Below are 26,761 nucleotides of genomic sequence, written 5' to 3' on the forward strand. Positions count from 1 at the left end.
GACATGATTCATAGTACAGATTCACTTCCTTGGATGAAATGTGAATAAAGAAATAAATCCTAGTCAGCTTAGTACCCTGGCTCAGCAAAATAGGATGCTCAGTTTTGAAATTAACATTGCAGAAAATATCGAAGTGTGTGATTATTTATACTAATTGTTCAAAGCTGTTAACCTTAAAATATTATTTTTCTTGTTTCTATATCTTGTGTTTATATCTTGGTTATAGTAAGATCAAGATAATCAACATTGGAGGAAGAGCCTAAAGACTTTAAAATCATGTAGGGGAGAATCTATTTTTGGATGGTTAATGAATATATTGAATTTTCAGTTGGACATACCTCATTAATAAATATTATAGAAATGACAAGGAGCAAAGAAATGGGGTAGATTTCACTGTACTTCAGCATCTTGTTGGCTGGAGTCCCCTGAGATTCCTAACGCTCTAACTTGGGACACGCCATGGAGCCTCAGGCTGGTTTGCTCAGGCTTTAGGCAGATGCTGACCGTTGCCATCAGAGCTGGTTCAAAATATCCTTTCCCTTTGGTGTGACTGGGAAAATCCTGCAAAAGGTGGTAGAAGGAAAACAGCAGGAGAGCTTGCTCGGATTAGAGGGTGAGAGGCAGTCACAGCAAATGGTAAAAGCATCTCTGGGGGTTTAGGAGACAGACTGGTGGATGGCATCCTGCTGGGGATGCAGAGGAACCGGAGACCATGGGAGTCACCCGTTCTGGCTCCATGGTGAGTGGGGACCGGAGTCTGATGGTCAGTGAGCGGGGATGGAGTCTGATGAGCACACTGCAGAGGTCCTGGGGGGCCACAGAGGGGCTCTGGAGAGCTGACCTGATGTCAGCTTCCTCTTCTCCATAATGCACCTGCCATGGTCAGAGAGCACTTACTCCTTTAGGGCGGCTGGAGGGACCGCTCGAGGCCTCAGCACAGTGGCCTCTCCCCTGGATTTGCCTTTCTACCAATTCTTTGTGGAGTGCCTCAGGCCCCACACCACCAGCCCCTCCTCAGCCTTCTCTGCTCCTCCTCCTCAGCTGGGTGCCCTGTGTAGAATAAAGAATCTCCCCTGCATCCCTTTATTTCTTTATTCACATTTCATCCAAGGAAGTGAATCTGTACTATGAATCATGTCCTTTGCCATCTTAAACCAATGGTCCCTCTTGGGGACAGGCCTATAAGAACCCAAGGCCTAGCTCCCTTACTCTCTGCCAGGCCAGTGGGGCAAGGAGGCTGTGACATCTAGTGACCACCTATGGGGGGCTGGTTCCCAAACTCACATGCAGGGAGATAGCAGAGTCTCAGCAATGCAGCCTAAGGCCACCTGGAGGTGTTATCTGTGAGTAACAGCCAAGTTCAAGAACCTCTGAGGAAGATTCGAGAGTGTGATGTACATGGTGATTTCAGAGAAAGACACGCAGAGATGGAGAGAGAGATGGGAGTAGCCAGGTCACAGTGGCTGAAGGGTTAGGAGGTGTGAGACCCCAGCACCCAAATCCTCCGGGACCGTTGCCTAGACTCGGAACCTGGATGAGCGAAGACTGAGTACCCTTTTGAAGGCAGGTATCTCCAAACCAATATTTTTATAGTAAGGATAGTATTTTAAGGTTACATTATTTAAATTCACACACACAGGGAAGAGGGAGTGACAAGTGCGTTCTCTTTTCTCGGTTAAGTCTGTGTAGGCCTTATAATGCTTTATTGTCTAAGTGTTTTAAGATCCATTTTATGGGTCGCAGGTAATAAGAGTTTGAGAAAAAGTTTTGTCTGGGTTTGGAATTTTCTCCTTAAGATAAAATTTGGCAGTTTGAAGATGCCCAAAGCTAAAATATTAGCAGTATAGTTTATAAGTTCTATTTCTTTTATTCTAATCTTTACCTACAAGAAGCTTGCATAATAATTGTATTTTAATCCAGGGAACCTGTATGTCTCTGTCTGGGGGTGGGGGAGGTTAAAGTCTGTTGGCGCCCAGGGGTGGGAGTGGAGGCCTTGGCCGCCCTCCCAGGGCCTCCATGGTAGAGGCCGTCCCAGCGTGGGCTTGTCTGATTTCAGGGGGAAAGAAGGAATAGATAAGGATAGTTTTCCTTTGAAATTAATAGCCTCCTACAAAGCTTTTGGTAAAACAGAGACACCTTAAACAGCGCTTTGCATCCCTCTCTCTTCCCTGGATGGGGAAATCCGAGGACACCAGGGCCTGGGGAGGTGGCTGTGGGCTGGTCACAGGGGCTGGATGTTTGCCTCAGACTCTCTGATCAGGATGAGGGGCAGCCCCTCCTCAGCCTCCTCTGCTCCTCCTCCTCAGCTGGGTGCCCTGTGCAGAATAAAGAATCTCTCCTGCATCCCTCTTCTGCCCAGTCTAGACGGGAAGGAAGCCCAGGGAAGCGTCTACATGGCTGTTGTCTCCCTTTTTCATTCCACTGAATGAGGCAGGGAATACTTTTTGGCGCCTTCCACCACCCCAGCATGTGGCAGTTCCCTGGCCAGGGATTGAACCTACCACCACAGCATCAACCTAGACCACTGCAGTGACAGCCCCGAATCCTTAACGGGCTGCTCCACAAGGGAACTCCACAATTTGAATGAGCTCCATCTTCTCTTTCAAAGGCATGTTCTCCAGATAGCATTTGGAGAAGAAAACAGTCTATTTTCTTATGACCATGACTTATTTGGTGAGAGAGACTATTTCCAGGACAGATAACACTGGAGATTTTGGAAATACCCTAGGGATAAATATTCTGGATATGTTGAACTTGGAGGGATCTGTAGATGTTTTAAAAAGACCAAAACCAAACCAGATGTATTAGTGGCCTCATACTCAGACAACACTCAGACATTAAGGACATTTTACGTGCATGAGGTTGAAGTTCACAGTAGTGGGGGACATGGGATGAGGGCGATGAACTTGGAACATCTGTAGACCCTTGTGTGCATGTTCCCTTATTTAATCTTGCCAAGAACCACCGGTTGGTGGGGTATTTTAGACTTCTGTTTTATTAGTGAGAAAACAGAATCAGAGGGGTCAAGCCCCTTGTTCAAATCATAGCTAGTATGAGTTGGAGCTGGAATTGCACCCCGTTCTCAACTCCGCTTTCTGTGCTCTCTCCCTCCCCTTTATTCTCGGTACAGCCTCCAGACTCAGTGCCCCTGTAGGAGATGGAGCTTGAAATAGTTTGATCCTCCAAAGGCTGTTGGTGAAGATTAAAGGAGGTAATGCAGATGAGCACTAACACAGTGCCTGGCACACAGTGAGAGCTAATGGGGTTAGGGGTTATCATTACAAATAATTAATTGGATTAATTCAGCAGGTCTGGCTTTTGCTAATCACCCCCTTACTTGCGGTTGGGTTTTGTCTTACCATTGGTGTCCAAGAGTCTGAGTTTCTGTCCCAGTTCCTTCATTCTTGCTAAGTATCAAGTTTATTTGTTGATTATTTGTAAGATATGGGAATTTCCTAGAAAGGTGTTACTGTATCAACAAAAATAAATAAACTTCTAAAAAGAAAACCCAATGAGGAAGAGCTTTCATTTAAACTTGCAGCAGTGTAGACATGAGTAAATATTCTTCCATGGATCTGTGTTTCTTTTCCACTAAGTCTTGCTATTTTGTAGTTAGGGGATTTTAGGATCTTGGTATATTTATGCTCCATCTCTGGTGTAGTTGGCACATGTGTAGAGTCAAGATTTCTCCTTCAAGTGTCAGGGGTGTGTGAAAGAAGGCCTGCTGTTGAAAGAGAGATCCCTGGATGCATAATGAATGCAGTGGGAATGTCTTGCTGTTTTCCCTGTGAAGGATTTGAAGGACTAGCAGGGGAATTTACAGAGTGTGTATTCTGGTGGGTTAACAGACTTAGAAAACCATGCTTTTCTCCATTCAGTTACTCACTTTTGAGATCATGCATTGGTTCTCCATCACCTTTAATAAGTGACTACTTTAAAAATAATTATTAAACTTACAGATTTAAATGTGTATGTTGATGTTGAGTTTTAATCCTTACTGAAGCTCAAACAGACCTTGATAGCTTTCTTGATATCTGCTATATCAAAATGTACTAGGCTTATCTTCTTATCTTTACATTTCTTTTCTCACCTGTTACTCCAAGAAGCTCTCCTTGCTTTTTAAATAACAGGAAATGACACATCAAGACTAGAATCTAGGAACCAACATATGCTCATTGTTACTGGATTGCTTATTCTTTCTAGGTTTTTCCAGTTGACAGATCTAGGAAATAAACATGTGTCCATGCTTACTTAACAATATAATACCTCATAAGTTTGTATTGATACCTCCAGTTCAAATTCAGAACTACAGAATTTCCCCCTACACTCTTCTACTTTATATCTATATTTGTATCTTCTTTCTCCCGCATCAGGAGTGACACGGCATGATATAAAGGGAATATCCCATAATTACTCATTTGCTTTAGGTATAAAAAATATAGGAAGAGCAATACTAATAGGACACTACCAATTTTGATGACTAAAAACAGTGAAATAAAATTACTAAAAACAGTTAATTTTTTTTTAAATTAAAAGAGAATGAAACACAGACATTATGCTCTTCCTGATGAAAGACTGTCACGGAAGCTAGGGTCTTTCAAAAGGATTCAACCTGAGTGGGCTCCAATCTTCGAATCCAAAGACTTGTAAATTTCGGCCAATTAACGGGAAATACGCTATCCTCCCTCACCGCCCATTTGAAAAATGACCTAGTCAGATTTGTTAACCACCCACTGCACCACAATAGGAACTCCTTTTTTTTTTTTTTTTTTTTTAAACGTTATCCACATGTTTGGTTTTACCATCCACACGTTTTGTTTTATGTGAAGATTCTGGAAGATCCCAATCTGTGCTGTTGACACTGCAGCCATCTTCCCAGAATTCTACTAACTGGTTTCTGGAAGTTTGCATCTGTGTTACTAGTGATGGGGTGCAAGTCAGAATGAGTTTGCCCAGTTTTTCTCCCAGGCTGAAGGGCCCCTGAGAAAAGGAACGACCCTCTACTTCCTTCCAGGCAAGCTCACCCTGAGGCTGAACTGAATGACAGCAGTGGACCTGCCTCACAGAGGCCATGTGCATGGAAATAACCAGTTAACAGTTAAAAAATTCAAGTTGAAGCAATTCCTGGCCTCTGCCCTTCTACTTTTCTCACGTGCTCCCGAATTAGGAGCAATGTCTGCAGTCAGATCCTAGAATATGCCTCAACAAGTCCACTCTTTTCCACCCAGATCCTCAGAGGATCGAGTGAGAGTTGAGTTTTATAGTTAACATTTTGCATCCCCCATCCTTTTTTTTTTTTTTTTTTTTGCCTATAAAACATTTGTTTGGTCTGTATAAAATGTGCCATTATAAAAGCACAAGGGCATACATGTCTGAAATAACCTTAAGTGAAAATAAGTGAATTAATTAGCAGACAGTAGAATCTCATTGTTAAGTGGGAATGTAGCCCTTCCTGTGGGGCTTGGTGTTCAACAAGATGATTGATACATTGTTATATTCGCATGGTGTCGCTCAGTGATATAATCGTGCCTTTTGTAAATATTTAGTCAAGAGAGCAATCCAGCTGTTCCCAGTCAGGTTCCATCCAGTGTCAGCCAATGCTCTGTGCCTCTGATTTATCTCTCGTGCTGTTAAGTATTGAGGAAGCTCACATTTTTATGAGCCTCTAAATACCCATAATAGTAAATAGTGAAAACGATGGCTATACTAGCAATAGCCCAAGTAATTATAAAGAAGGATATCTGCGATGGCCAGAAATAAGAATAAGGAAGAAGCTTTTTTTTTTTTTTCCTATTTCTTTGTGAAATGAATGTCACTCCCTCTACCTTTAGGACACTGCTGATACCAAGAAGCCCGTTGCCCCTCTTTATCAGGGTCAACAAAGGCCCATGGGTGAGAACAGAAAGATCTGAATTTTTAACCTTTGACCATTTTTTTGATTGAAGAATAAAAGAATGTTCTAGAATGTACTTTTCCACTTTTTTATTTTGAGTTCTTCAATATGAAAAAGTGCTTGTTTGAAGTGTTTGGAGTTACAGCCTTTAGGGGAGGGGGACAGAATTGTTCTCCTGGGTCCTTCAGGCTGTTCTGTGACAGTGGGAGCAAGGGGTGGGAAGTGGGGATGCTGGCCAGGGAGAGGTAGAGGTATGGTGCTGAGGCCACTTCTCCCTCTCAGGGAGGGAGCAGCTGAGGAAGGGGAAGGGGGGTGCTAGAGCCACAGTGGAAGAGACCCCTGGGAGGTAGCCCTGCAGGGGTGGGCGGCGGGGGGGGGGGGGGGACTAAAGCCCCACCACAGGGAGACAGAAGAGTGATGGCAGAGAGAAGGGTCAGGCAGTAGGTGCACCTGTACCACTCAGCAGGATTTCTTAGCCCAGGAGACAGCAGATGGAGCAAAGACAGAAGTGTAAAATATACCTGTTGTTCATTTTTTTTTCTGCTGCATTTAATAATTTGTTCAATTTCCTGTCATTTGGAATCTGGACCTAAAGATCTTCAGAAGCTCTGATATTGGAGGGTTTGCATTTCACCCCCATTGTTTTTCTGGGTTACCTGTCAGCCCCTTTGCTATTGGTGAGAGTTAAGGTAATCAGGTTTTTATAGTAGCAAAAAATATACACTTGGAGTTCTCCTGTAGTGCAGTGGGTTAAGGATCCAGTGTTGGCAGTGCAGTGGCTTGGGTTGCTGTTGTGGTGTGGGTTTGATCCCTGGCTCCAGAACGTCAACATGCTGCAGGCATAGCCAAAAAAAAAAAATTCTCTCACCGAGCTCCGTGGTGGGTGGCTCAGTTGGTTAAGGATCCAGCATTGTCTGCTGTGGCATGGTTTTGAACCCTGGCCTGGGAACTTCCACATGCCGTGGGCATGCCCCCCGCCCCCAAAATACACTAAAAAATACAAGTTAAGGTTTTTTTTTTTTTTTTCTTTAATTTGAAAAGATATGTCCCTGAGCATGAGCTTCAGTTAAAGCTTATGTGGTCAGTCATTACTGGAGGTTTGTGTTATGTTTCCACTTACGTAATAAGCCACTGAGCTTATTATATAAGCTTTTCGTGTGTGTGTGTGTGTGTGTGTGTGTGTGTATAAATTTTTTTTTTTTTTTTTCTGGTGAGACACTGTTTCAAAAGAGAGAAAAGATGAGCCTGAAGACCAGGAGTTGGCTAAATTGTTTCATGGAGAGGCATACAGGAACACCAACAATAATTGTAATTAAGATGGATGATAATCAGACACGTCAGTGTGGCCAATATCTGACCGCTTCAGAAAGACATGGTGACAAGTGTGAGCCCAAAGTGGAGAAGTTCACCACAGAGAACTCTCCCTGAAGATCCTGGCCAGTATTTTCCAGGTGTAGCCAGCATAGTGGGAGGACTGGGAGAACTCAGCTGGGCCCGTTATGTATCTTCCAAAAAAATGACACAATTAATTCAGGATCTTTCCTGAAGGTTGTAAGACATTCTAAAGCCGCATCTTTAGGGAACCTTTCTAGACCTTGATAAGCACTTCCTTGCCTAATGACTGCCTTAGTTCCACAAGTAATAGAAATGGCAGTGAAAAACCCATTATTTACATTATTCCAATTGATATTTCCTCATAAATTACACTTTTGTTTTCCAGACCCATTACATTTCCTGTGTGGCTAATTATGTTAGGCAGTTCCTTTAATTTACACACGGTTTCCTGCAATTTACACTCCTTTCTCAGAAAATGCTTGGTAAGCATCCGCATTCTTTGCTCTTAAAGAGCAGACCAAGGTTATTGCAAGCATCCAACAAGTGTTTAACACCTTCTTTAACGATTGATCATCTGCTTGCAATACTCCTGCAGCAGATACTTTGATAAGAGGTGCTAATAATAGGGACTGAAACCATACGGGTAAAAATGAAAATGTAAAGGGTAAGTTGATGAGGTGGCACAAAACCGCATTGATAAGAGATGGTTTAGCACAGGGGATGGGGCAGAATAACCCGTGACGTCTGGGATAGTTTTTAAGTGAACAGCATGCTCTAAAAGAGATTTAAATTTCACACCCTGGATTATGATTTTTTTTCTTCTTCTCTGATCCTCTTTCTTGATGGCTTCATCTATTCAGCCCATTCCCAAATTGACTTAGTAAGAACCTAGTTATCAGTGACATTGTGCTCCAGATTCTGCAAAGTTACTTCCATAGATCAGTGTTTCCCAAACCTTATTTAACCGCAGAACCATGGGAGTTCCCATTGGGGCGCAGCAGAAACGAATCTGACTGGCATCCCTGAGGATGTGGGTTTGAGCTCTGGCCTCGCCCAGGGGGTAAGTACCCAGCATTGCCATGAGCTGTGGTGTAGGTTGCAGATGCCACTTGGATCTGGTGTTGCTGTAGCAGTGGTATAGGTCGGCAGCTGCAGATCCAATTTGACCTCTAGTCTGGGAGCTTCCGTAGGCCACAGGTTCAGCCTTAAAAAACACCCCTCCCCCAAAAAAAAAAAAAACCCCAGACCAAACAAAAAAACCCAAACCAAAATAAAACAAAAAGACAGCAGAACAGTTTCTTTCAAGGGCTCTAAGCTGAGGCCCCAAAGAAATACAAATGGGTTGCTGACCAGGGAGGGGGCGGGAAGTGGGATGGACGGGGCGTTTGCATTAGTCAGTGCACACTATTACATTGAGAATGGATAAACCACAATGCCCTGCTGTACAGCACAGGGAACTATATCCATCTCCTGGGATAGACCATGACGGGAAAGAATATCAAAACAGATGTATATGTACCTATAACCGAGTCACTTTGCTGCACAGTAGAAAGTGGCACAACATCATAAATCAGACAGACTTAAAATTTTTTTTTTAATCTTTTTTTTTTTTTTTTTTTTTTTTGCTATTTCTCGGGCCGCTCCCGCGGCATATGGAGGTTCCCAGGCTAGGGGTTGAATCGGAGCTGTAGCCACCGGCCTACGCCAGAGCCACAGCAACGAGGGATCCGAGCCGCGTCTGCAACCTACACCACAGCTCATGGCAACGCCGGATCATTAACCCACTGAGCAAGGGCAGGGACCGAACCCGCAACCTCATGGTTCCTAGTCGGATTCGTTAACCACTGCGCCACGACGGGAACTCCCAGACTTTAATTTTAAAATTAAAGAAAAAATAGGTTGCTGGTTTGAAGCAGGGGCTTCTACTTCCTTATCCTTTCCCTTCTGATTCTGGCCCTGGTTATTCAATTCATCAATTCACTAATAAGCATTTATTCAACATAAATCATGGCCGAGGTGTTAGGGACAAGGCCAGCTTCATGGTGTGCAGTCTGCAGTCACACAGGGCCCTGGGCTTGGTTTGAGGCTCTGTGGCCATCTTCTTAATGTTCTTAATAATTTGAACAAGGGGCCTGTTATTTTTAGTGCACAGCGGGCTCCACAAATTCTTTAGCTGGTCCTGATTATAGGAGATACTAGAGAGAACAAATAATACACCAAACAGGGACTGTGACCTCAAGGAACTTACACTCTTCACCTGTTCTTGTTCTTCCACATCTAAGCCCTGGGGCTCTCGGGACACCCTCAAGGAAGCGGCTGTGAGTACCGCTGTGGTCCTGAGGCTGACGGCCATCGTGTTCCTGTGGCCCAGTGATGCAAGGACCCGGACTGGAGGGAAAGCAGCCTTCCCTGGACTGGAAGCCTGGTGACTTCCGTGTGACAACAAGGTTCCAAGAACAGATTCTGGCCCCGCTTTTTGGCCTCAAACTGATGGAGCCTTTCTATATTTAGCTGTTTGTGTTTGTAAATCTGACTGAACTTGGAACTGTGGAGAATTCGCTCAGTTTTTTTCCCTGTCTACCTTTTGGAAGCTGTTTTGATGTAACCGGGAAGTATAATAAACAGTTGACTGTCGCAGATATTTACCGGGGTACCTGTCTGGGCTGTGAATGGGAGGACCGAAGCTGGACCAAATCATGAAACATTTGGTGCCCTGCGAAGAGGGGCTGCTCAGCTGGAAAACTCCTTCACAGCTCAACTCAAAGCAACCCAAATCAGCAGACACACTCAGCTGCCTTGTCTCTCCAAGTTTTCTGTCCCTAGGGCCTGAAAATCGTCCGTGATTTGGATGATAGCTGGGTAGAGGGACTTTCCTTTGCTGTAAATAGTATATCAAGAAAGAAAAAGGAAAAGTGAGTAGATGCTGAAAAAAACTGTGTGAAAAAAGGTAACCGTTTTAGTTGTTGGTACACTGAGAAAATGAAAAAAAATATATAAGGTTTTGCTTATCTGTTGTGGCATGGCCCTGATTCATCTCAAATTGGGAGGGTGAGGGAGAGAGATGTTTATTTACTTATTTTCTTTTCAGGCTAACAAGCTCTCTGTGGGATTGCAGGAGTTTGAACGATTCCACTGGAGCAGTCCTGAAAGGGGGGTGCAGTTGGCTGCGGGTGGGGTTAGTTAGTGCCTTTCACTGTATCCCTTATCTTTCGCTTTTTGGTGGCAAATGACAGAAACTGAACTCAAACTAGCTTAAGCAAAAAGGGAGATTTGTTTTAAAAAAATCGTTTTGGGTGACTCTAGAAAACCAACATGAAGAATGTGGCTCATTCAGGCAAAACAGGGAGCAGAAACTTGGAGTTTTAAAGTTGTCTTGGTCTGTTGTCTGGGTGCCTCCTTGCCCTCCCACTACCTCTGTTTCTGTCTTCTTGCCATTCACCAGTGGGGGGCATCCTCTGCTCCCCCACCCCCGTGACTGTAACATGGTGCCCACAGTTTCCAAGCACTGCATCTCCAGCGCAGGCACCAAAGAGACATTAGCTTTTCTGCTTCAGTTTTAGCGCTAGTTTCTGTTACCAAAATAGGATTGGCTCAGCCTTGGGCAGTTAGTTGCCCACCAAGGCCGGGCTTGGGATCACGGTGACTATGTGAAAACTATGTAGATGGCGTGTGAGGGAGAGGGATCGTTTCCAGAAGGAGGGGGAGCTAAGGCCATGCAAGAGTTTACTCCATGTGTACAAACTGTAACCCAGCAATTCATGTAGAGGCGAACGTATTTCTTTTTCCGATGAGGGGATTGGACTTAATAGATAGTGGGATGTTCTTATAGGATAGAGCTTGCTTCTTATACTATTCGTGTAGACACGGTGAAGCTGTGTGAGGTGATGGGCTTGCTTCAGGGACAAAGGACACATGAGGGAATAACAATGTCACCTGGTTTCAGGGGAGACTTTTTAAGCAGAAAGTGAAGTCTGCAAGTGGGCAGCTTGGGTCAGAGGGATGAGAAACCAGGAGCACCCAAGCTCAGAGGAAAGTTGCTTATAAGGATGGGACATTGGGCCTTAGGGGGAGCTGGCGTACCATACAGGGCCGTTGAGGGGAAGCTGGCCTCTGGAGTCATGGACAGAAAGCACAGAGGGTAGCAAAATAATGGATCCAGGGAGTTTCTGCACACTTCATTCCTCTCATTCTTAAGGTAGCTATTGCCTGTGGCTGACCCTAGAGCAGTGCCTGAAAAGAAGTATGTGAGCAGAGCACCGATTGAGGAAATCCATCCCTAGTTGAGTGACCAAAGAGTGTGAATTTGTGACCTAACACCAGCCAGAGGGGGACTTACCCGCGGCCTCTGATAGGGCTCTGCTCTTGGCTCTGTTTCGTTGGACAGATTCATTAGTAACATGAATGAAGATGTAGAAGGTCCGGCTCACAAATCTCTGCGATAAGTAAGGTGCTAGAAGACAGACAGGTGATAGGCTGAAATAATGGACGCGGATAGAAGAGAGAAAATAATACTTCTGCATGTCACATCCTTGATTGACTAACCAATGACACAGGTGCAGAATAGGGGCGTGGTGGCTGGAAAATCTGGCAGTTCTTCCTAGGAGAAGGCCTTGGATTTTGAGTCTGTCACTTGAGGGTGATAGTGTGAGAGAAGACTCCCCTCAGAGCAAGCCTAAGAGTATCCAGAAAATGGGAGGACATAGTCTTATTATCTTTTTTTTTTTTGTCTTTTTGCCATTTATTGGGCCACTCTCACGGCACATGGAGTTCCCAGGCTAGGGGTCGAATCGGAGCTGTAGCCACTGGCCTACTCTAGAGCCACAGCAACGGGGGATCCGAGCCGCGTCTGCAACCTACACCACAGCTCACAGCAACGCCGGATCTTTAACCCATTGAGCAAGGTCAGGGATCGAACCCACAACCTCGTGGTTCCTAGTCGGATTCGTTAACCACTGCGCCACAACGGGAACTCCAAGTCTTACTGTCTTATGATGTCGAATGATATTTGGGTTCTAAGCATAATATTTAAAAGGTAATAGAGACAAATTGGAACTGTCCAGGGAAGGGGAGGGAAATATCTGGAAACCATGTACCAGGAACAATTCCAGAGGGAACTGGGTATGTTTGTCCCGGCGTGGATGATGGGACATAGCTGTCAGTCTTCCCTACTTGCAGGTCCTCGGGTGGAAGTGAGCCTGTACTGGGTAGATCTAGAAGGTGCAGTGAGGAGAAATTGGACATCATGTGGAGGATGAGCTTTGTATTTTAATAATGAAAAGATCCAATAATAACTTATTTTTTTCTTTTCTTTTTTTTTCTTTTTGCCTTTTCTTGGGCCGCTCCTGTGGCATATGGAGGTTCCCAGGCCAGGGGTCTAATCAGAGCTGTAGCTGCCGGCCTACACCAGAGCCACAGCAACGCGGGATCTGAGCCGCGCCTGCAGCCTACACCACAGCTCACGGCAACGTCGGAGCCTGAACCCACTGAGCAAGGCCAGGGATCGAACCCGCAACCCCATGGTTCCCAGTCGGATTCGTTAACCACTGCGCCACGACGGGAGCTCCCGAGTAATAATTTAAAAACTGAATGCAGTCCTTATGAAGTGATGAATCCATCATCCCTATAGATTTGCCTGCATCTCAGGGATGCTGAGGAGGGGACTCCTGTTGGAGATAGAAAGTTGAGCTGCTAAACCTCTCATCTTCCTTCTAAGAGTCCAGGAGACTAGGTTTCATTCCTGGCTCCGCCAGTAATATAGCTGAATGATTTTGGGCAAGGCTCTTACACCCTATGAACCTCTGTAAAATGGAGTTAATCATTTCCACCCCCACTCTCTCTCAAAGGATTGTGACACAGCTGAAATGAGGGAAAAAAAAAAAAAAAAAAAACAGGCAAGCAGAGATTGAAAAGTTGAAATCACTCTATCCTTGTAGGATTTTACTTTGACTCTCCCCTTTGTGGATTTTTTAGACAGCTGCCAACCTCCAGCAGCCCTGCTTCTTGCAGCCTCGCTCTTTTGACGTTTCATCCTCCTGAAAGTTTTGTTCAGTAGTTTACACTCACGGCTTTGAAGCCATCTATCAAAACTCCTCTGCCAGGAACTGCATTAAGATATTGGCAGCAGGTGGCTGATTCTCCCCAAATGTACTGCTTGTTCTGGCGAAGGAACGTTGGGGAAAAGTGGGGAGGTGGTTTTCTCCTCTTTCTGCCAAACCACGTGTATTCTGATGATGCCACCTAAAATCTCAAGAGGCAGATTCTTCCTCGGGAACTTCACAAGATTAGAGTGTGCTAACCTCATCGCCGTAGTAATTATTAGTTTCTGATTCTTAATAAACAAATGAGTTACCAGCTTGAAGTAATCAGCCCCATAGCTGTGGTGCCGTGTTGACCTAGTATTTCCTGCACTCACCCCTCCTGGAGGCTGTGTTTGAGCAGAACAAAGTGATCTGAACGCAGAGAGGGACGAAGGCAGTTTGTAATTCCATAAAACACTTTGAGGCTTTCAGAAGGTGCTATATACATCAATAAATAATAATAATTTTCACTCTTTCTTCTTTGTAATACTCCCTTAGAAGGTTGAAAATAAAATTTCTTTTGCTATTGATTTTGTCCTTCTACATTTGGCAAACATTGATTTTTCCCTTTCCTAATGGAGCAGAAGCCAACATAGCTGTATTTCATTTACTTCACTCTCAGAGCCCAGCCTCACAGCTGATGCGAGTAGGACCATGGGCAGCTCCCAGAGACACCAAGGGCAGATGCTTCCCTGGAGGGCATGAGGTCTTACAAGACTTTGCCTTGCACACCAAGCACATAGTAGGCTCCTAGTCAGTCTTTTACTTCAGTGTAAGTCAGTATGTTCTGATTGATTCAGGAAGGAAAAGAGCTTTGAAGTGTGGAATTATGTGTGCAGGAATGTAAGAGGGAGTAAGGTACATGGAAGACGAAAACATAATTGCCTTCTCCTGCTTGGGCTGCCATAACAAAATACCTTGGGCTCGGGCCTAAACAAAAGGCATTTAGGGAGTTGCAGCAAGCTGTGGTGTAGGTCACAGATGTGGCTTGCATCTGTGGTGTAGGCTGGCAGCTGGAGCTCTGATTTGACCCTTAGTCTGGGAATTTCTATATGCTGCAGGGGTGTCTGTAAAAAGAAAAAAAAAAAAAGGCATGTAGTTCTCACAGTTCTGGAGGCTGAAAATCCAAGATCAGGGTGCCAGCGTGGTCAGGTTCCTGGTGAGGGTCCTTTCCTGGCTTGCAGATTTCTGCCTTCTTGCTCTGTCCTTACATGGCAGGGGGAGACAGAGAGAAAGAGCTTTGAGCTCTCTCTCTCTCTCTTTTTTTAAAATAAGGGCACTGATTCCATCATGAGGGACCCACCCTCATGACCTCTTCTAAACCTAATCACACCCCAGAGACCCCCATCTCCAATGCCATTACTCTGAGGACTGGGGCTTCCACAAATGAATCTGGGGGGACACAATTCGGTCTGTAGCGGTATTCGTCTGTCATTGTCTGTTTTATCCCAGTGATTTGTTGAGTTTGGTGCACAAGCGTCACCTAACTTAATCCTCATGCCAGTATCATTCCCACTGAAGTGTGGAGATAGGTGTGCTGGAGACTTGGGGTTGCATTACAGATCTGTCAGCCAGAAGTGCAGGAACTGGGTGCAAGGGTTATGCTGTGTCCCAGTGAACTCTGTTCCAGCATGACCTGGGAGCCAGCTGGAGAGAAGAGAAATACCCTGGATGCACGTGTTTATTTTTATCTAACCATGCGGAGCTAAGTAGGTTAAGTAGAGGATGCCAATTTAGCAGGCATGCAGTTGATGGTATTACCTAGAAATGGAGCTTTTATTTTTCTGAGAGGAGGGAGGAAGGCTTTAGGTTCAGACTAGAGCTACTTCTCAAGAAGGGTCAAGTTCTAGGGCAAGGAACAGGGGCCAGAGGAAGGCATGTGCATCAGAGTCGCACTTCCAGGTGAGGTAATTGCCGAGGGCCCCTTGTGGTGGTGGCGATGAAAATGGTGGTGGTGATGAGGGTTGCCCCTGCCTCTGGGCCATGTGTCATGTGCAGGAGAATCTGATTTTTGTGCCCACAGCTCAGGAGAACATGGGTGGTGGGAGACACAGCCATGAACACACTCTGGGTCCTTCACTCACATTTTTTTTCTTTTTATGGCTGCATCTGTGGCATATGATAGTTCCTGGGCTTGGGGCTGAATCAGAGCTGCAGGTGCAGGTCTACACCATAGCCATGGCAACGTCGGCTCCTTAACCCACTGAGCAAGGCCAGGGATTGAACTCACATCCTCATGGATACTAGTTGGGTTCTTACCCCACTGAGCCAAACAGGAACTCGCTCCACACACATATGCTTAATTGAGAAGACAAGAGCTGGGCTGATAAGATCATAATATCAAAACTGAACATAGACCTGTGCTGAGAAGTGGAAGAGAAAGTACATAATATATTAAGACTTCCTATTATTATTATTCTTTAACTCTCTCAGGCTCTTCATCCACCCTTTTCCTATTCAGTAAGAAGGAGTGGGATTAGCAAAAGAAAAATAATTCGTTCTAGCATGCATGGAAACAGTGGGCCCTAAATTCCCTAAAATTGATCTTTTCAGTTTGCAACAAAATCCAAGGGAGTCTAAATCTCACTGCTGAGTGATGTGACATCCTTGTGTCAACTGCTTTGCTAAAGAAGGTTTCTCTTTGGAAGACTCCCCCAGCAAAGCTGCAAGAATCAACGTTGTCTTTGGAAGGTGGGCTCTTTCTGGGCAGGTCCTTCACTTAGTGTTTCTATGCCCACTGCTTCCAAAACAGATTCGAGGTAGCTGTTTGTTACGAGAGATAAAAACTTTATGGTTTTGATTCCACATACAAAGGATGAGAGTCAGGGTAATTACCCTGATAATAATGAAGGTTAAAAGGCTTTCTCCTGAAAACGCAGATAATTGAAACTAATATCTATTTTGGCTTGTGTCAGCTAGATAACAGCTTTACTTCTCTACCTCACTTTGCACACATAGACTCTGCTAGCAGAAATTTACACAGTTTGCATGTTGGAGCATCAGTAAATCTGAACTGCAGCGTTAATAACAGACAAGCCAGGCAGCTGGTTTGCCCACTGTGAGAAGATGAACAAATGCAGATCAACTGCAGTCTCATTCTTGTTCTTTTAAGCAATATGAACCCACACACTCAATGAAAATCTGAATGCCTTTATGCAGGATTCTTGGAACTCATGGATTTTTTAACAGTGCTTAACTTATATATCTGTTTTTATGGAGACAATCTGGGGAAAAATTAACAAGCAAAAATTACTCAGCTCTATAAATGTGAAGAAGTGGGCATGGGGGATGGATAGTCCTCATTTGCTAAATATACAGCTCCTCCGTTGGAGACATAAATAAGAACAGCGCCTAAGTAGGTCAGATTTGAGCTGGGGCTTTTCGGAAGACTTGAAAGCGGCACCGTGAATATACACTTCAAAGCCAGGATCCCTTGTTTGTGTGCACATTTTGTTCCTGAGAAGTTTCCCATCTGTTTTTGTGTCACGGCTGTGCCACCGCGGCATGTCCTCAGACTCTCTGAGTTTCTGGTGCCTCACAGAATTTACTTTCCTGTGTGGCAGGAACAGGAGGTACAGTGCGGGGTGTGGGGGTGGGGGGTCGGTGGGGCAGGGGGTGGTGCTCACCTGGCTAGGAGCTGCCAGGGTATCTACTGACTGCAGGATGTGGCAGGAGAGGAGGGAGGGGTCTGCAGCACTGCCCCAGGGGCTGGCCCAAAATGCGACACCAAAATGCAACACCAAAATGCAACACCGACAGAGGTTCGTGAAGTTCCCAGCTCTGTACCTGCTCTGCTCAGGATTCTGACAAATTTAAACGCCTGCTCAGCAGCTACGTGATCTGCCTGAGACTTTCTCAAGTGCAATCTCTCTGATTCTTTCTCCAAGGAGCTCCACAAGGGGAGGGAACCTTTGCAAGTAACGTGTCACTCAACCCACCCACCCAGACACCCACTGCTCCTTGAGACTGGCAAAAAGAAAAAAAAAATATGGATTGTATACAAACCTGAGAAAATGCTTCAAGCCTTCCTCCCCTGTGTGTGCTTTATGGAATGTGACACGACTCTGCAGTATTGTTATCAAAAAGCCCAAGGTCGTAGGTGAGGCAGGGCAGAAATGAACTCTCCGTTGTTTCTCAAGCTATAGCTCTCCTGGATGGGAGAGGGTGTGTTTTCTTTTCCTGGGTCGGCTGGCATCAGTGCAGTTCTGATGGTGCCATTTAGAGCAGCACATGAGACTCACTCTTGTCTGTCCTTTGAGGCTTTTCTTTGCAGGCCAGGCACCCGTCCTGGGTCTGCCCATGGTTCCCCGCACTGGCTGGTGTTGCGAGCAGTGGATCTCAAGGTGGCATCCACCTTTCATGTCAGAATGCAGGGACATCCCGGGACCGCATTCTGTCAGTTCCCTCGTCAGGGGATCCAGGCGACAGATGCAGGGGAACAGAGAGCTCCTGGGGTGGGGGAGTCATAGTTTAGGGAGCCTCCAGTAGACAGGCAGCCTGGCCAGAGGACATTGCTTCTCATCCCGGCCCCACAGACTCTGATCACAGAGTTTGAGCTCTCTGACCCTCAGTTTCTTCATCTGTAAAAAGAGAAGGTAGAGTTGATGATCCCTCGTGCCCCACAGAGTGCTGACATGCTTCTATTCTGTAGGTAGATTTGGGAATGATTGGGATTTTATAGACTCACAGAGCTGAAAATGCCTTAGAATATGTCCATTTCCAGGGGTATTTATGAATCAATAACAGGTTCCCAGATAGCCTTAGGCAGGTATATGACACCCTTGAAAGTGTTGTTAGCACTTGAGGTGTATGTGCATTTCTTTGAGAAGAGTGTCCCCAGTAGGCATAAGACTTTTCAAAGCCTAAATTCTGGGAAGGTCTTGATCTTGACCTTGGTCAAGATCTTCTGGGCCAAACGCCCTGTTTTGTAGTTAGGAAAGAGGATGGGAAGTTAAATGGCCTGCATGCTGGTGCCAGAGCCAGTTGCCAAACAAGGGTTTTTGCTTTCTGACTTCTGCTTCCTCAGCCCCACAGTGATTCCATCCTGAGGTGTGCCCTAGGCTGGGGGTGGTGGTGAACATGGCCTTCTAGGGTCACCAGGGCTCCAGAAGGTCCGGCCAGGTTTATTTGAAAAGAGATCCCAGCAGTCTCCTACAGCGCATTGCCACAAAACCGCACTCAGGACCCAGAGTGACTCTGTCTAGTCACACAGCTGGTGTTCTTCATCCCGGTCCAGGGTGGGTGTCTTAAGCACCAGCTCAGTGCCTTTTTCCATTTCCATGACTTTGCTTTGAAAGACAGCAATCCAAGCGCTCACCCAATATTCATAATTTTCATTTTTTTGCCTTTACGGCCTGCATGGGTTCATTTAAGCACTCTTATTTTCTCTATTATTTTATTATTTTCCCTGTAAAATAGAGTAGAAGGAAAGAGGCAGTCAAGCAAAAGAGGCAGGTCAGGAGGGAAGCCTGAGTATTGCATCTCGCCTCATTCACTAAGTAGAAGGAAATTTAACGTAATATAAGGGAGGAAATAGGAAGATAACTAAAATCTGAATTTAAAACAGCACAGTTTGTTTCTTCTTAAAGAGTAATAGCAAAATGAAATAGTTCACATACTAGAGGATGAAATGTGAATATCATTATTCGATTCTTCCAAGAGAGGAAAGTGATTTTATGGCATTATGCTCATGACTTGGATTGTAAGACATGATAAAGGGTCTCTTAACACCACTGAAACATGCTGTTTTCAAGAGGACAATGGAAAAGGAAGCCAACATCTGTGTTTTGATTATTCTCATGAGTTCCTGATAGTCTCTCTCTAATGTATGTATGGATGGAGATTCAAGAAGCAAGGCAATGCAGTGCTTTTCTTCCAGTTTTACATGTGGCCTCTCTGAGGCCACCATTATGCAATTGCCATTTTGAAGTCATTCGAGCCTCATACTGTTGCCCCTTTAAGTGGAAGATAAATCTTGGACGGAAACTGAGAAGTGGCATGAGAGAGGAGGAAAGCTTCTAGAAAATCTGAATATGAGTGTTGGCCTCACTCTTACTTTGGGGGTCTGTCTATCTCCATCCTCCTTGGTGGAACTCCCCTCCTGAGGGGTGGGCCTGAGTGGCCAAACATCCTGGGATCAATTGATTGTGTCCTGTTTGAAATCTGTCCCTAAGATGAGCCAATCAATTTCATAATTTGCTGAATTGGAGGGGACATAGAACCTGTGGTTAGAAGGTGTTAGGCTTCAAAGTTGGGACCACATTCTGGTACCCTGGCAACTGAGAGCCATATGCAAGCTTTGGGTCGTGAGGGACAAGAAATAAGAGCGTGACAGATATAACAAGGGAGCAGATGTGCAGGAGGAAGCTGAAATGAGAGGCTGGTGACTTTACATTTCCTGCAAAGCCCTGGCTGGATCCTGTGAGAGTCCTCAGTACTCTTATGATAAATCTTCCTTTACTTAATTAAGCTAGCTTGAGTGGGTCTCCCTTTATTGCAACCCTAGAGTCCCTTACTAAGACATTATGTGACCTAGCCAAGCCACTTTGCTTTGCTGGTCTTAGTTTCATCTTGAATAAAATGAGGTGGTTGAATTAGATAACCTTTAATGTCCCTTTGGATTTCAGGAATCTATACTTTTAATTATCTATGTTGGCTGTATATGAGGCTTAAGAACCAAAGGATGCTTGATAACTCTGCCCTTCCCTTTGTCCTGTGTAGGCTGAGTGTGATGATGAAGTTAGTCCAGAGGACCCTCCAGTGCCAATCAAGGTTATGTGTGCAAAGAAAGATGCTGGCTGGGGGAGAGAGGAGCCCCCTGCCAGACTGATATGTGATGGGCTAGATAAAGGCCTCCTCAGTTCCATCCTGTTTTGATGCTCCGGTGGACTCAGGCACTGTGAGGAAGATGCTGGCAGTTCCTGAATACTCACTGTCAATGAGCAGTATAAGTAAGTGCAGCCTTGTTGATTGTACATCAATTTGATGGACTAACTATGGAACAGTAATTAAGCCAAAGAGAACATTCAGAAGTACTTATTGCTATTTGCTGTCTGTTCAATCCCCAGAGTGCCACAATAAATAGAACCATAAGTTTAATTAATACCTGCAGGTCTGATTACCCATTTAGGATAGGCCATGGTGGACTAGAGGTTCAAAGACATCCTACTGTGAGTGATGCTGAAAATATCTGTATTTGCCTGTAGCAAAAGTCTGCACACTGTGCCCTGCTGAGTCCTTGGGGGTCCAGCAGAGGTGCCCTTACCAGTCAAATTTTGGGGACTAAAACTGGGAAGTCCAGGAAAGCACCTTAGTTGGTCTCCATGACATGCATGTTTCTTCTGTTCTGCAGGCCTTGACACTTTTGGGTGTCAAGGTGGTGCCATATTTCTGTTGTCCTGTGTCAACTGCTATCCCCCTTCCCACTGCACCCCAAGTCTAGTTTTTACAGGATGAGTTTCCATAGGATGTATCAGGCAGAGGAGTCTTCCAAGTAGCCAAGACAGCCAGTGCCCCTGGAATGCAGACAGCTTAGCCACGAGAAAATCATCTATCATGACCGTGCCTGGCCCAGAATCAGTGCTTACCAGGGCTCAGCTGTCATGGTGGTGCTTGCCGTTAGGATCATCCTTGGAACACTTACTATGGTGTGCATTTATCTCCTTTAGAAGATGTGGATAATGAAATACCTTTACTTGTAGTGATGCTGCAAGATGATGCAACTAAAGGCCTAGCTCACTTCTTGGCACATGGAAGGGATCACTTCATGTTAGCTGTCATATCAGTATTCATGTTTGTCAGGCACCAGGTTTAAGTGCTTCTCGTGAATTGCTTTTTAAACTTTTTACAACAGCTATTATGATTATCCTCATTTCACAGGGGAGGAGACTGAGACCTCAGTGGGGGGAGTTTAGGTAACTTGTTGAGGATCTCAAAGCTGGGATTCCAGGGTGGGTTTATCTGACTGATGTCTATGTCCTTAGCAATCACACATGACAACTAGGGCAACTGTGTGAGGCTTTTGCCCTCTGAGAGCTAATGTGAGGGCCTGTGGAGCTGGGGAAGGGCTTCCTCCATTAGCAGGTAGAGGAGTGTTTGGATCAAAGGAGGAGAATTTCTGGCCAAATGCAACAACCTATATAGCTTTCTTCTTTTCTTTTCTTTAGGCCCTTCTAAGCTTTATTGAGTGCAAGTATATTTAAAATGTACAACATGATGGAATGGCATAGGTATACATTTGAAAGGATTCTCCCCATTGAGTTAATTAATACATCCAAAAGACCCCACATAGCCAAAGCAATCTTGAAAAGAAGAACAAAGCTGGAAGCAGTATACATCCATATTTCAAACTATATTATAAAGTTATAGTAATCAAAACAGTGTGGTATTGGCCTAAAAGCAGATGCATAGGTCAGTGGAACAGAATAGAGAGCATGGGAATTCCTGTTGTGGCTCAATGGTAATGAACCCGACTAATATCCATGAGGATGTGGGTTTGATTCCTTTCCTCACTCAGTGGGTTAAGGATCTGGTATTGCTGTGGCTGTGGCATCGACCAGTAGCTGTAGCTCTGATTCGACCCCTATGGGAACTTCCATGTGTCACTAGTACAGCCCTAAAAAGACAAAAAAATAAATAAATAAATAAATAAATAAAAAAAATAAAAATAAAAAAGAAAGAAAGAAAGAGAATATAGAGGCTAGAAATGCATATTTGGTCAACTGATTTTTGCAAAGGAGGCAAGAAAATGCATTGGGGAAAGGACGGTCTCTTTAGTAAATGGTGCTGGGAAAACTGGACAACAACATGCAGAAAAATGGAACTGGACCACTATCTTACATCATAAACAAAAATCAACTCAAAATGGATTGAAGACTTGAACAGCTTTTCTGATAGTAGAGCAAGAGGCTTGAGATGTGTGCCATGGTTGAATCAAGGACTAAGAAGATTTTTCCGATAAAATTTGAGGAAAAATAGTGTATTGCATATATTGAGCGGAGAGGAAGGACTGAAAGAGGAAAAAGGTGTTTTTACAACAAAAAGAAAGGTAGACAAGAAGGAATAAAAGGAAAGGCCAAAAGAAAAAAATAAATTGTATTAAAAATAAATGGAGCCATCGGGAGCAACAAATAATCACCAGGAAGTGAGGAAATAGAAACGAGAGGTTCAAACTCTAGAGCAGTGAATCAATCAGCTATTCCAGTGTGAAGACACAGAAATATGTGCAGACATTGACGGTGGTGATATTTAATAATTCAGCCCCCTACTGGACCGGGCTGATTTTCATTCAGGAATCATGCCATGTTTAATAAAGCGAGGGCCAGGAAAGCAAGCCACATCTTCCATCTGGCTGAAAAGTCCTGGACATTCTGCTGCTTTTTGAGCCGTCAACTATGGCTCTGTTGTTTAGAGCGAGCCACTGCACCAAGCTGTGTTCACACTTATGCCTTGTGAGTGCTTAATTAGTGAGGAGGAATTATTCGGAAACACTAAGGTGGGAAGTTTCCATAAATTATACAGCAACAGGAGTGAAAAGATCATATTTGTAACCACACTGGACATTTTGAAACTTTGAATAGTGAAGAAGTGTCTAAATAGATACCTTGTTCTAGATGGAAGCAGGAATCTGGCTTCAAGAAGTTATGGCTCAACCCTGGTAAGCTGAGTTCACTAAATTGAGGTGTGGTGTTTGGTGGTGACTCAAAGCCATTTCTGAATCCAGAACCAAATTTCTGGTACAGAATTGAAAATGGGTCTGATGCCAGTCAAGTTTTTATTGGCTTTCAAAAGCAGTTTGGCAGCATTCTTATATTGTCTTGTGTCCAGTTTCCCCAGAATTACATTGACTTATAAAGGGACAGGCCAACTTTTTTAATAACAGTAAAATATACTAGTTGGCGAGAATTTGCTCATGGCTTTGAAATAGTCATACACCTGACTCAGGCAGCGACAGTTAAGGGTCGGGCAAGAGCAGCATGGCCATTCTAGTCCTCTTCTCTTTCTTTCTTTCGTTCATTCATTCTTTCTTTCGTTCGTTCGTTCTTTTTTCTTTCTTTCCTTTCTTTCTTTCTTTCCCTTTCTTTCTTTCTTTCTTTCTTTCTTTCTTTCTTTCTTTCTTTCTTCCTTTCTTCCTTCCTTCCTTCCTTCCTTCCTTCCTTCCTTCCTTCCTTCCTTTCTTTTCTTAAGAGATTGGATCAATGTATGGTTGATACAGTTAAGTGTCATATAATCAATTGAAAAATTAAGGCAAGAGAAAAAAATACCTTGTTGATTGTGGCTGTAGCAATATCATCTCATTATGTAGATGTGCTCTGAGTCTACACAAGTAAATGTAGTGAAATGTGAAGAGGAAAATTGAGGCAATTTCCTGAATTATTCAAGGGGAAAAAAAATCCCCTTGCCTCAATTATTTATATAGTACTTTTCTTTGAAAGTGGGGAGAGTGGGAGAAAAAAGGAGGGAGAAAAGAAAGAAAGCTTGATTGCGTTAATTCTCCACTTCATTTTGTAGATTAAAGCACATCTACAGCCCTTATTACACATCCTCGTACACTGCAGTTTACTTCTTGACAAAATATTTCTTTGCCATTGTGTTTACACAGACTTTACCCACCCTTCGTTTTTCTCTAAATAGTGAGAACTTGAACTGACACTATTCTTTCTTTTCCATAATTAAGGTGCCTATAAAAAGACTAATTTCCCAGTCATCCAACCTATTCCAAACATTCCACCCACAAGGCAGCAAGTTAGGGAAAAACAGAATTCTGCCTGAAGATGTAAGTCATAATTATCATCAAAAGATTTATTCCACCTCCATTTGCTTGGTGCTGGAAAATATCAGTGTTGGGACCCAGAGTAGAAATTTTTGAACAAAAGACACGAATGTGTCTAGAGTTTATCTGCAAGGGCCATCAAATGTGGTATGCAGAAGAAACATGGCAAACTAGATGTATGTCTCTATTTGTCTAGCTACCTGTCTATCCATCCATCTGGCTACCAGTCATGTGACAAACATTATGTAGCTGCATATTTGTTAGGACAAATTTCTGCTAGCAGTAGCTTGTCTTACCAAAACTAGTATATGTGACAATTTTCCATGAGATAGAAGTAAAGTGTCTTGAGGAAGGAGTGCTATTTGCTGTTGCACATAAAATCACTATGTGTGTTGATGGCAGCTCTGAGTTGCCAATTATTGTAAGATTTAGATAATGTAGAGAGGATCTAGAGAACAGCAGTGGAAATAATTAGTTTGAGAAATAAACCTCAGGAGGAGATGCTAAAGGCATAGAATTACAGAGCCTGGAAAAGAGAATGTTCAATAGAGAAATCATATTGATTTTCCAGAAGATGAAGGTGTGATGATTGGTGTATAGGCATTGGTTAGTGGCTCTTCTTGGATGCACTAAAAGCAGTCTGGAATGGAATGGGCTTAAATCAAATGGACTTAAAGTATATTTAACTTAAATATAATTGCTTAGAGTTCCCATTGTGGCGCAGCAGAAATGAACCTGACTAGTATCCATGAGGATGTGGATTTGAACCCTGGCCTTGCTCAGTGAGTCAGGGATCGGGTGTTGCCATGAGCTGTGGCATAGGTTGCAGAGGCAGCTCGGATCTGGTGTTGCTGTGGCTGTGGTATAGGCTGGCAGCTGCGGCTCTGATTCGACCCCTAGCCTAGGAACTTCCATATGCAGAGGGTACAGCCCTGAAAAACAAAACAAAACATATATATATATGTATATATATATAATATATATATAAATACGTATATAAATATAAGAAATATATGTATATTTGCTTAACTGGAGTTGACTATGTAAAAGTCCCAATATGGCACTCATTTCATGACAAAGTAGGTCCTTTTTAGAGAAGAGATTTTCACTGTTAGTGTCTATAACCTAGGTTATCCTGTGGGCTGTGAGAAAGTTGGCGAACAGCCCAAAGCCCTAGCAGTGATAGTCTGTGTGACTAGAGGCTTTTCTGTTGCCCCTCTAGCTCATAAAATGTGCTTCTCCAAGTGTGTGGTGCTCTCTGGGCTCTGTACCCCACCTAAGGCTCTCTGAATTGGAACGTTTGGTGGTTGAGGCTCTGGATGCTACACTTTCTCATATCTATTTGTTGTATAAATATTAAGTTAAACTATGAGCTGTTTAGTGACATGAGTCAGATATTATTCATTTTTATATGCATTGAATTTTGTAAATCAGACTCTCAGAAGCTGAATCTCTTACTCATTGCTGTATTGACCTAACAATACAGTAAATGATAAGGTGGTGATATTTAAATAGTTTTGTAGTAGCAACTTTGATTTTGTGTAAGTTTCAGAATTATTATGTAAACATCATTTTGTGGGGATTTGAAACATTAGAAAATTATGAAGCTTATTAATAGAAATGTGCACTAATACCTTGTGACTGCGTTAAACATAAATAAGTCTTTCTGGTGTGATGCTGATCAAGAAGACCGACTTCCTGGCATTCTTTTATTATGTCGACAAATGCATTTTCTCTGTCACAGGGAAAGGAAGACGTCAAGGGATTTGCCTATTTGTCAGTGAGTCGACAAACTGAGTCCTGGCAGGTGGTACATAACTGGTCAAAAATCTTTTTTTTTTTTTTTTTTTCTTGAGCATTCCCATTGTGGCTCGGCGGAAATGAATTTGACTAGTATCCATGAGGATGCTGGTTTGATCCCTGGCCTCACTCAGTGGGTTAAGGATCTGGCATTGTTGTGAGCTGTGGTGTAGGTTGCAGACATGGCTCAGATCCCACATTGCTGTGGCTGTGGTATAGGCTGTCAGCTGTAGCTTCAGTTCTACCCATAGCCTGGGAACTTCTATATGCCATGGGTGTGGCCCTAAAATTAAAAAAAAAAATCTTTTTTTCTTCTTTTTTTATGACTGCATCTGCAGCATATGAAAGTTCCTAGTCCAGAGATCGAATCCAAGCTGCGGCTACAACCTACACTGCAGCTGCGGCAACACCATATCTTTTAACTCACTGCACCAAGCTGGGGATTGAACCCATGCTTTCACAGTGACCCGAAGGGTTGCTGTTGGATTCTTAACCCCCTGCACCACAGTGGGAACTCCTCAAAGATCTTGAGTTTGTACCAGTGATAAGATTTAAAAAGTGGAGCAAGATAATGTTATAAAGTGGAATAAAATCATAGAGCCTATGTCAGCCAGTAGCCTAGAATGACGCTATCTGCTCCCTTTGTGCACATGCCCTCCTCTCCCTACTTTACTATCTGAAATAGAATTCAACAGTAATCCATCAGGAGCTCCCATCATGGTACAGTGGAAACGAATCCGACTAGGAACCTTGAGGTTGCGGGTTTGATCCCTGGCCTCGCTCAGTGGGTTAAGGATCTGGCATTGCTGTGAGCTGCAGTGAAGGTCACAGACACGGCTTGGATCCCAAGTTTCTGTGGCTGTGGTATAGGTTGGCAGCTGTAGC

The 26,761-nt window shown here is 43.9% G+C and overlaps 1 long non-coding RNA gene across 7 annotated transcripts in view; it reads left to right on the forward strand.

The window, feature by feature from the left end:
* LOC102161179 (uncharacterized) overlaps positions 1-26,761 on the forward strand; it is a 708,589-nt gene that overhangs the window by 153,528 nt on the left and 528,300 nt on the right. Inside the window, exon 2 of one of the 7 annotated variants that reach the window (XR_014844209.1) lies at positions 20,026-20,255. The exons of the other annotated variants lie outside the window; for them this stretch is intronic. This is a non-coding gene — a long non-coding RNA (uncharacterized LOC102161179). The remainder of the gene's footprint in view (positions 1-20,025; positions 20,256-26,761) is intronic. 7 annotated transcript variants of the gene reach the window in all.

This window comes from Sus scrofa, chromosome 1 (assembly GCF_054392235.1).
Source record: "Sus scrofa isolate SSC_HxYL_T2T_F1_AM1 chromosome 1, Sscrofa_HxYL_maternal_Yorkshire_Landrace_v2.0, whole genome shotgun sequence".
NCBI classification, from domain to species: Eukaryota; Metazoa; Chordata; class Mammalia; order Artiodactyla; family Suidae; genus Sus; species Sus scrofa.